The sequence below is a fragment of the Triticum aestivum genome, chromosome 6B, assembly GCF_018294505.1.
Source record: "Triticum aestivum cultivar Chinese Spring chromosome 6B, IWGSC CS RefSeq v2.1, whole genome shotgun sequence".
NCBI lineage: Eukaryota > Viridiplantae > Streptophyta > Magnoliopsida > Poales > Poaceae > Triticum > Triticum aestivum.
The window spans coordinates 234,896,375-234,908,564 of record NC_057810.1 but is presented as its reverse complement, the minus strand read 5'-3'; positions in this window follow the sequence as shown (position 1 = coordinate 234,908,564).

Here is a 12,190-nt window from a genome sequence, read left to right as displayed (position 1 = left end):
TGCCAAGGGTAAGGTCCAGTGGTGCTGGAGACTCCACTTCCTCCTCAATAATAGGTTCCAGACGTGAAGCACTGAGCTGTGGAGCTGGAACGGGTGCGGTAGGTAGTGCAGCTCTGACTGGGGTAGGAGCGATGAATCGGTCAAATTCTTCAGTAGTAGGCAGGCGGCAAGCAGTGGCGAGTGTGGCAGGTGTGTGGGATGCTGAGGACGAGACGTAAGTCAGTGGTGCAGCTGTATGAAGAAGCTCCCTCCTGTTGGCGGAACAGCTATGCACGACTGCCATACGAGCAACCACGAGGTCGTCCACAAGGTTATCAAATGCTGCCTCGAGTGCCTTGAGATATTCAATCAGCATCTCAATGGCCTCATCCATTTCTCCTCTAGGGCAAGCAAATGCGTAGTGATAGGTGTGTGGCACGTGGCAGGGGAGGTAGCGGTAGTGACGAGTCTTCATTGAAGGAAGAACATCCTGAAGACGAGCTATCACCTCACGGGCAGCCATCTTCATAGCATGCCTCTCCGTAGGCATGGCTCTGCCCACAAACCGGAAGCGGCGAAACTCAACACGCCCTCCCTTGAATTGCACCGCGGCCTGGTGCATGGACAGACCGTCGTTGATCTTGTGCTGGTAGAGTGTGAACTCCGGACGAGTCGATGGCCTGATCGCGATTTTGACGATGGAGGTGAGGAGCTTGACGAACCCCTCAGGTACGTTGGCGAACACCTGCGACTCATAGTCGTTGCCAGCCATCTACAAAAATAGGCAAAAATTCTGAATGGTCAGATCATACATTTATGCTGACTGTCAGAAAAATGACTACATTTGCAAAATATTAAAATAGCACTAATTACGCTAATAACCGATTAGCGATCGCACCTAGTGGCTTCCTACAGTCAGCCTGGCTCTGGTACCAAGTTTGTCACGACCGGTTTTTCAATAAAAAGCTTATCAAGCAACCGACCTTTATATAGACCAGTATAGGAAAATCCTCCTTACTGGTAGACAAATCCTTGATACAAAAATCCAGTAGTATTAAAGAGCTGAGGTTGCTCAACAATTTATTACAAGCACGCCAATATTTTACATAAGGGCGGATATGACACAAGGGTGTGGTGGCATACTACTGGCTCGATATAAAAGTGGTGGTGGATATGTCACAGTGGAGTGGGTAACAAGACTCCTAATCTTGCAGCTCATCGAGCGTCGAAGTGAGGCTCGATGAATTTATTTGGGTAGCGGAAGCGGATATAATACAAGTGACCAAATCCAGGATCGCACGGGACTGACTGGGACTCCTCTAGGCGTCGGACTGGCTATTGTACACTTCATCCATGAGATCGCCTTCATCAACAACTGGCCAAATCAACAAGCCAGGTGAGTACTTTGAATGTACTCGCAAGACAGTTCGGACATAAGATATAACAAATGCAAACACGATGCACCATGAGCAGTTAGCAATGCACACTCAAATAATATGTTTGCAAGGCATGTAGAATAAAAAGGAAGTCAGGGGGTAATCCTCTCAAAATCCCATAAAATACTGAAAACCGATCGGGTGTCTGAAGCGACGCCTCGAAAGGTGAAATAAATAAATTAACATGCCGCAGTCGGGCGTCTCGGCGACACCACATAAAGGACTTATATTAAAAGGTAAATAACAGTGCGTGCCACAGTCAGACGTCTATGCGACATCTCGAAAAGGGCTTATAATGAAAGTAAATAACAGCGAAGCCACGGTCGGACGTCTGAGCGACATCTCGAAAAGGCCTTATAATGAAAATAAATAACAGAGATACCACAGTCGGACGTCTGAGCGACATCACATAAAGGGCTTATATTGGAAGTAAACAACACGAGTGCCACAGTCGGACGTCTGAGCGACATCACAGAAAGGGCTTATATTGGAAGTAAACAGCAAGCGTGCCACAGTCAGACGTTTGAGCGACATCACAGAAAGGGCTTATATTTCATAATTTATATTCTATAAATTCATGAAGATATATCACTCACAGGAAATACTCAGCACATGATAATAAACGGATTAGTCCGACCACAGGAATAAATCATTAACCGGACTAAACACTCATGTTTGTTCATCGGAGTTTTGTCACTAAGACTGATACTGACAAAGATAGGTTGAACACAGTCGTTGATCAAGATACGATTACTTGAATGATTTTGACTCTGCAGAGTTTGTACTATTTAACCACAGCCAACGGATTTCAGTAGTCACGAAGGACTAGTTCCGTTTACGATATTTCAGTAGAAACACATCTAACCAGTACACACCCATTTCCACCTCATGATGCCAGGAATCACCCTAGGCAACGTTCAAGAAAAACTTTGAGACGGGGAGGCTACAACCTCGAATAGCATGGGTTCAAATTTATATACACGCGCTCTAAGGGGTGCCCCCCCCTCTCGGTCCCAACCGGAAACACCCATGCCCCCTGACCGGATGACTGGCTTTAATCCAGGGCCATGGAACCCTCATCACGGCCTCTCTATCTGGTGTGTACGAGGAAAGCGGTTTGCAAGTTACTAAACCATATTCTTTGCAGAAAACATGTGGTAGCACAAAAGGAAGGAATGGATGATAACGTGACTTGATCCACGTTAACACTGGAGTTAAATGGTTTGGCATAAGACTGGCATGCTTCAACACTGCCATCTTACCACCTCTCATGTCACCACATGATCATATAAACTCACATCATAAAGTATATGGAATTTCGAAGCTCACTTGCATCAGCTTTGCATGTAATATAACACTTACTGCTATATATATGAACATGCCATAAACTAGCTACTCAAAGCAAACATGCAAAACACTCATCATATCAAAGGTTCAAACATGCTTGCCTGGTTCGGAGTAGTCCGAGTCTAGCTCGGTGAAGTTCGCGGTTCCGTCACCTCATCCGGTATCTACGGTATACAGAAAAATACTTTCTAACATAAATACCGTGTGTGCACAAAAAGTGCTCCAAATATTTTTCAAATAAATATGATAAAAAACTAGATAGAAAAATAAAGGTGACACAAAAAGGATCACTCAAAAATCATTTTATGTTTAAAAGATATTAAAGTTTTAGCCCAGGGACTTGTCTGTAATGAAACAGAAACTTTCCAGGGGGTTGAACAGAAAAAGCCAGAAAAACGTTTCAGACCGAAAGCGTATTTGCCCGAAGGCACTTTCCAGAGAAAACGGTTCGAATAAAACAGAGAGGCTGATGAGGGGGGCCCACTCGTCAGGTTTGAAAGTTGGAGGGAGAAGACAGAGCGCGCCGGCGCACGAAGGCTGCGGTGGTCGCCGGCGGCGATCCACGGCGAGTTAGGAGGAGCGAAGGGTACCTATGGACTCAGGGTGCTCTCCCGCGTCTGTGGGTGGTGGAGTTGGTCGTCGGCGAGCTCCACGTCGACGGTGGCCTTCACTCCGGCAGACGGCGGCTCGGGCGTCGATGGATCTCGCCGGGGAGGGCTGCAAGCTTTAAATTGGGGCGTGGGTCAGTGTATTGGGTGCACCAGAGGGCTGCTGACGTGGTTTGGGAGGCGGGGGTGGCCTCACCTGAGTGGATCGAGCTGAAGCCCGAGGCGGATCGTGGCGGCCGGAGACGGAGAAGGAGACCTCCTCGGGGTCCTCCTGGTGCCTTGGCGGGGTTCTGGTGAGGTGGAGGGAGTAGTGCAGGTCGAAGGCGAGCTCGGGGTGGCTGTTTATAGCCGGCCCGAGGCGGTTCCCGCGAACGGGATAACTCCGGCGGCGATTACGGTGATGCAGTGGCCGGACGGTTGGTTTAGGTGGCTGGGCATCAACGTGGAGATCCACTGGTTTCATTCAGACTTTAACCACGATTGGATTTGGCTGGCTCCGCGGTTTCGACGGAACGGTGCTTCGCGGGCCCATCGACAGCAGAGAGCGCGCCCTGTGCTTGCCGGGTCACGGCGACGGTGCTGCGGCGTGCGCTGGCAAGTAGACGGCCACGCGGAGGCCTTGGGTGGTTTGGGCGGTGTTGGACTGCGCAGAAAGTTGCCGCTGGCTCCCGCTGGCCGCCACGGGTGGCTCTGCCACTGCAGAAGCTGCCGGCGTCGGCGAGGCACGCCGTCACCGACACCTGCGCCCGTCCAAGAGAGCATGCGGTGCTCTGTATAAGAAGGAGCAGCAGTGCGCAAGGCGCCAGCGTGCACTGGTGAGATCGACGCCAAGTCTCTGAAGAAAACGACACTGACTGTCGACTGAAACACTGAATTTCTGAACATGTGCAGTAACAGTGTAGGCCAGGTGTTCGATGAAATGGTTTTGGCATGTGGGCAATTTATATGGAGCTGATCTTTGGTGAGATGGCCTCTCAATGCACCTGGGGGCTGCCTGATTTTTGGTAGAATTTTTGGAGATGAGAAAATATGAATTTCACCAAAAATGATGAATCTGGTCCAAACTTGCAATGAGCAAAACTTGAAAATTTTGAACTATGGAAGAGTGGATCTTGATGGATCTAGGTTGGGGGTGCTAAGGACTAGCCAGAGGAGTTGGTTTGAGATCAAAACTCAAAGGGAAAAAGATACTTCCTTTGTAAATCACATAAGTCCAAAAATAAGGACAAAAATAATTTTGGGGAAAAAATAAATGAAATAAAAATCAAAAATGAGTTGAACTTGCTAGGAATGGCTACTTGACTTGACCCAAAGTGGAGGGAGGTGTTTTTGGAGAAAATTTTAATAAGAGACATTGTGAAAGAGGATGGTTGGAATAAAAGGAATAAATCCATAACCCTAAGGATTTTCTTTTTTAAAATTGAAACTCTCCAAAAATAATTTATGGTGAGTCAACACCAGTGAAGAACCTTCAAAGCCCAACATCAAAGTTGAGGATAACCCCAAAAAGATTTTGTCATAAGAGAAAAAAAATATTTGAGAGGGAGAGTCTTTTTTAAAAGATTTTAAATAGCCTCCTTCAAATGAAACAATGAATTTTTGTTGAAAACCAAATAATTTTTTTTGGAGTGTCACACCTTTAGCTATCTTTGGAGATGCGACTCACTATCTCTTACGATCTCCGGATTCTCCCCGGGATTGTCTGCAGAATTTTTTGTTAGACTTATAAAGCAAGCCAACTACTAACTGGTATATTTCCTTAAAATTTCTCTATTGAGACAAATGTTACCAGAGGAGGCCTTCTGGGATTCCTCTAGTTTGGCAACCGTGGCCCTCAGCTGGGTCTTGCACTCCTCTAGCTCTTGAGACAAATGGGTATTCTTCTCTACAAGAACCTGTGCATACAATGATCCTTAAATCAGTTGTTCCAACTGTTTCAAGTCTCAGGGGCTACTGCTATACATGCTATCAAATTCTCTTACCCGTATATCTTTTGCATACTAGTCCGTCGCTCGGGCGAGCCCATCTTGGGCAGCTCAGATGTATGCGTCTCCTGAATTGAAGGCATTGAATGCCTCTTCGGAAAAGATACCATTACAAAGTACGGCCCGTCGGCGCCGGTGATTCGTGGCGCTCTCTACTTCAGAATTGGTGGTGGAGAGCTTATCTGCATCCTCTGTCGGAGGACAATTCGGCATCGGCCCTGCATTGGCCTCCTCTCTTGAAGCCGGTTCTGGAATCCGGCTGGTGGAGGCATGACCGGCAGGATCTCCGGATATAGTCCGGCGACTACTCTTTCTACCAGGACACGATGGACGCTTTTACATTTCAAACACGATAATCACATAGCAGATTTTAACTATACCTCTGTGACGGTGTTTCAACCCTAACCGCCTTCCTCTTGAGCCTGCCTGGCCCGGATGCCCTTTGCTGATGAGCCCCCAGGGGCTCGGCGCCGCATTCCGATGGTCGTCTCTATAAAAATAAGATATTTGTGCATAAGGCATGATATAAGAAAGGAATCCTCTTCAGAAGTTAAAGCTTCAGCTTTGCTTACACGCGACGCAGGGAGCAGTCCGGGATAATCAGTGATAATAGCCACCAAGGTGCCGTCGCAGCTTGCTTGATAAAATGTCCCATTGACAAGCTCCACAGATATATCCGGATCTTCTTCAAGTCTGGGGTCGAGGGCCCGACCAGGATCCTCTGGCTGCGGAGGAGGGCTGTTGAACTCTTTCACGGCCTTTCTCAGTTCCTACTTAGAAATATCAAGGTAAATGATTGTGATGAAGGGCGCCAGAATGGATAGAGTTGGGTAAAGAGTAACAGCTTACCCAGCTTGGGGAGTTGTACATGGAAAATCCATCCCGCGGTTTGATACGAACGAATTCTTCTTCTTCTCCTTTATACAAATCGGACAGTATTTTCGCCAGAGCAGTGGCGGAGTCCGGACCTTTACGACCACAGCGGGTGGCATCGTCTTCCCCGTTGAAGTGCCACATGGGCTTCCCTCGATATTGAAGTGGCTGCACCCCCCGCATTATGCATATTGATATAACCTCGACTATTGTCAGTCTTGATTGGGCCAGTGTTTTTATCCTGCTCATCAGGAAGTGCACTTCTCTGGTATCTTCCTCCTGGGGGCTCCGAGGGCGCCAACTTCGGTGTTTCTTCAGCGGACGTTATTAAACTCAGGGAGGCCCGTCCGTATTGGGTCCGGGAGGGGAACGTCATCTACATAAAACCACTCCGAGGGCCAGTCTTCAGATGCCTTCTTTGGAGTGCTGGACAGGTATCTGGTCTAGGCGACGCGCCATATTTCGGCTCCGCCCACTTGATATATAGCTTCCCCTTGATTGTGAGGGACGAGGCAAAATAACTTCTTCCATAACTCGAAGTGAGACTCGCAGCCCAGGAATAATTCACAAAGAGCAACGTATCCTGCGATGTGCAGCATGGAGGCGGGGGTAAAGTTGTGGAACTGGAGGCCATAGAACTCTAGGAGCCCGCGAAGGAATGGGTGGATTGGAAACCCGACGCCTCTTAGCAAATATGGGATGAGGCATACCTGCTCCTCCTGAGATGGGTTAGGAGATCTCTCCGCTTGCGCCCTGCCATTGTAGGTGGCTAGTCCGGCTCAGATGGGGACCATGTACGCCGGTGGAAGAAACCATTGGGTCTGCAACTCTACTAAATGACTGTGGGGGACAGAACATTCTTCCCAATCACCTGACTTAGAGCTAAGGGAGCGAGAAGAGGAGCTGCGGTGACCGGCCATGATGGAATGGTTTTTTCCAGATGCGCTCTGTTGAATGCTTGCCTGAGGGAAGAAGGTGAGATTTGGATCTGAGGATCCCCGTCTCTTCAAATAGACGGTTTGCCTGCAGGGTCGGGGGTGTCAAATGTAAAAATGGTCCGGCTCCTAGTATTCGCTCGACACGTGGAGTTGGCCATTATTGAAGCGTAAAAGTCGAGGAGTACAACATTGATGGGAAGCCGGACACTGTACGCTACAACAGGTACTCTCGATTCAGAGATGGAACCCGCCTTGCAACGCTGAAGACAATCCGTGCACCGGACTCATCGTCATTGAAGCCTGGTTCAGGGGCTACTGAGGGAGTCCTGGATAAGGGGGTATCCGGACAGCCGGACTATATACTCTGGCCGGACTATTGGACTATGAAGATACAAGACTCACGAATTCGTCTCGTGTCCGGATGGGACTCTCCTTTGCATGGAAGACAAGCTTGGCGATCCGGATGTTAGATCTCCTTCTTTGTAACTGACTCTGTGTAAGCCTAGCCTCCTCCGGTGTCTATATAAACCGGAGGGTTTAGTCCATAGGACAACAACAATCAGAATCATAGGCTAGCTTCTAGGGTTTAGCCTCTACGATCTCGTGGTAGATCAACTCTTGTAATACTCATGTCATCAAGATCAATCAAGCAGGAAGTAGGGTATTACCTCCGTCGAGAGGGCCCGAACCTGGGTAAAACATCGTGTCCCCTGCCTCCTGTTACCATTAGCCTTAGATGCACAGTTCAGGACCCCCTACCCAAGATCCGCCGGTTTTGACACCGACAACCGTGCTCAGGAGATAGCGCCTGTAACTGCTTTGACCCTAGACCCAGAGCAAATTGTACCGTTCGAGGATGGGAAACTCAACCCCACCACAGAAGCCGCAGACTCAGCGGCATTAGAGCCGCACACAGATCCAACCTTGAGCGGAGCCTGTGTCACCGGAACCTGGGATTCATCTCCGGCTAGAGGTTTTGAACCGTGTGCATCTGCGCCCATCGAAACTGATCAGGTGCTGATCATTGAGTTCAGCTCCGCGGACATCTTCCGGCACTCACCTTTAGGCGATGTGCTAAACTCATTAAAATCCCTCTCCTTATCAGGAGACTCTCAGCCAAACTATATCCGGCTTGAATTGGAAGCTGGTGACGGAGAATTACGCTTCCCACCCACCACCCACTTTATAGCCACTGTCGAAGACTTAACCGACATGCTCGATTATAGCTCCGAAGACATCGACAGTATGGACGATGATACCGGAGAGGAGCAGGCACAAAAACAACCGCTTATAGGACGTTGGACAGCCACCTCCTTATACGATGTATATACGGTGGACACACTTAAAGAGAAGGAGGCCGACGGCGATAACGATAAGTCTGTTGATGAACCTCCCAAGCTTCAGCGTCAGAAGCACCGATCTCGATCTGGCAAAGGGAAAGATCGCAACATTGTCACTGACGACGGTGATAATCCAGACCAAGCCGAGGACCCCGCAGATCCAGTGATGGAGTAGGACGAGCGAGAGGACGGCAAACTCAGTCCGGGGTCGTTGTCTGACCACAGCGATGCCGAAGATAGCAATTATCAACCTGTCTCCGAAGAGGAGGTCAGCCTGGGCGACGATGAATTCATCATCCCAGAAGAACCCTTAGAACAAGAGCGCCTCCATCGAAGGCTTATCACCACTGCAAGGAGCCTGAAGAAGCAGAAGCAGCGGCTTAAAGCCGCACAGGATACGCTCAATGATAGATGGAACAAAGTGCTAGATGCTCAGGAAAAATATGGTTGTAATCGCCAAACAAAGGGCTATCCTAAGCGTAAATTGCTGCCCGAATTCGACAACGAGGCTATTGCGCCCATACTGCAAAAGAACAATATCGCCGACAAGCCGAACCGACCACCTCGTGGATGAGACAGAATGGCTAGCAATGGCGTACACAAGCCCGCACCCCCTCCCCATAAAGGAAGGGAGGCCGTGGCTCAGGGCCAGAAACACGATATACATGAGGACCTGAACATAAAGGCTGGCAAGACCAGATCCATCTACGGATCCAGGGACTGTGCCCCCACGCGGGACTGTGGTTATCAAGCCAAATAAGTCGGTCATATACCAGTTCGGAGCCGATACCGAACATTACAACCGTCGGACCCACGCCACGACGTAGCCAAATATAGGGGTGCCGCACACCCCCTGTGCTTCACCGATGAGGTGCTGGATCATGAATTTCCAGAAGGGTTTAAACCCATAAATATCGAGGCATATAATGGAACGACGGATCTTGCAGTCTGGATAGAAGACTTTATTCTTCACATCCACATGGCTCGTGGAGATGATCTCCACGCCATCAAATATTTACCCCTCAAGCTGAAAGGACCAGCTCGGCACTGGCTAAAAAGCCTCCCAGAAAACTCCATTGGAAGTTGGGAAGAACTTGAGGATGCTTTTCGGGCCAATTTTCAAGGGACCAATGTCCGGCCCACGGATGCTGACGATCTAAGTCACATAATCCAACAACCCAGGGAATCAGCCTGTAAGCTTTGGAATCGGTTTCTCACTAAGAAGAACTAAATCATCGATTGTCCGGACGCCGAAGCCTTAGCGGCCTCCAAGCACATTGTCCAGGACGAATGGCTAGCTAGACACCTCGGCCAGGAAAATCCAAGGACAATGGCAGCCCTAACTACACTCATGAGCCATTTTTGCGCGGGCGAGGACAGCTGGTTAGCCCGCAGCAGCACCAGCGACCCTGGCACATCCGAAGTCAGGGATGACAATGGAAAGCCACGACGTAACAAAAACAAACGTCGAAACAATGCTAGAAGCCCAGATGATACAGCGGTAAACGCCGGATTCAGTGGCCCCAGACCCAGTCAACGGAAGAAGCCATTTAAAGGCAACAAATATGGTCCATCTAGCCTAGACAAAATATTATATAGGCCCTGCCAGATCCATGGCACCCCCGCTAACCTGCAAACCATACCAACCGCAGTTGTTGGGTCTTCAAGCAGGCCGGCAAGCTCACCACCGAACACAAGGAGAAGGGACCTCAGAGCGAATACGAGGATGAATCTTGCCAGCCGAACACAGGGGGACAGAAGAAATTTCCACCGCAGATCAAAACAGTGAACATGATCTATGTCACTCATATCCCAAAGAGGAAGCGCAAGCGCGCACTCCGAGATGTCTATGTCATGGAACCTGTTGCCCCCAAACTCAACCCATGGTCGGCCTGTCCGATCACCTTTGATCGCAAGGATCATCCGACAAGTATCCGTCACGGGGTTTTGGCTACCCTAGTGCTCGATCCAATAATCGACGGATACCATCTCACTCGAGTCCTTATGGACGGCGGCAGCAGTCTCAATCTGACATATCAGGACACTGTCCGGAAGATGGGGATAGACCCGTCAAGAATCAAGTCAAGAAGCACGACCTTTAAAGGTGTTGTACCGGGCGTAGAGGCCTGTTGCACGGGCTCTTTAACATTGGAGGTTGTATTCGGCTCTCCCGGTTATTTTCAAAGCAAAGAGCTAATCTTCAACATAGCTCCGTTCCGAAGTGGCTATCATGGACTACTCGGAAGAACGGCCTTCGCCCGCTTTAATGTAGTCCCACATTATGCTTATTTAAAGCTCAAAATGCCTGGACCATGTGGCGTCATTACGGTCAATGGAAATATGGAGCGCTCTCTCCGTACGGAGGAGGACACTGCGGCCCTAGCAGCCGAAGTCCAAAACGGTCTATTCAAGCCAAACAGCTCATCGGTCGTTAAGACCGCGGACACAGCCAAATGTGTTCGGCGTACGCCTCAGTGCGGGAGCTCAGATGAACCTGAGCTTGTTTAGCAGTTACGCCCCCATCGACTGCCCCATAAGGTGATAGCGTACGTGCCTCGTGTACACAAGTATACCCTTAAAATTCCTTGGGCGGCACTGGGGGCACACTACACACAAATAGTCCATAGTTCGGCTCGACCCTATTTGGACTCTAAAGTTATCTTTCAAGGTTCATTAAACGAACCAGCTTTGTTTACGGCCACACTGGATCCCTTTTTCCAGTTTTTTTCCTTTTTTACAGATGGCCATCACACTCCCCCCTTCAAGGACACATCACAAAGGAGAAAACGACGCGGACGTGTAGTAGTGCCCGCACTAAGGTTTCTTTTTAGATTAAGACCATGTTTAAACCTTTTATCTCTTTTTATTTTATACCTTTTTGGCATGTAAAATGTCCAAGGAAGTTATCGGCATTATCTGTAAGTACACGGCTCGCCGTACTAGAAAGGGATATTATAGAAGCAGCTTGGTTCATATTGTGTTTGGAGTTTTATTCTCTCACCACCTGCGTTCTCTCCCCATGTCAGATTGCCACGCGTGCCTTGATACCAGGGTCCATTACCAGGGGTTGTATTCGGCCCGGTATACATTGAAAAGTCCAAACACCTATAGGGAGTGTTCGTCGTCACGAGTTTGGCCTTATATGCATCAGCTCCGAATCATGTCTTTGGTCAATAGTTGGGTTGCCTAGCTCCCATGCTTACTACCTTACGTTCTGCTCTATCGGCTAGGGTAGTAAAGGAAGAACTACTGCGATTGTGTCCTCGTTCATCTGGATGAGCACCTCAGTAGAGAAAGCCAAAAACTAACTGTCATGATGCGGTGAGAGCTGCGGTCAACCACTCAATGACTCACCAGAATCTTCGTGATTCCTTCCCAATTACACGAAGGACCGTTCTTCTCGTCATGTATGTAAATGCACCGTATTCGGACAACCGCGTACATACCAGCGGCTATATCATAGACCCGCCGTCAAACTCCTATGGCTAAGTGAAAGTGTTAAAGCCCTATAGTCCGATTGCCTGGTTCACCGCACTAACACCTCCTTAATGGACTAAGACATTGGGTCAAGAGTGATCAAGTGCTTTTCTGAACACCCCCGCGTTATACGCAAGGGGGCCGAAGCCGACGACTGGTAAACTTTCAGATTATACAAAAAATGGCCGCACAGAAGGCACCATAAAC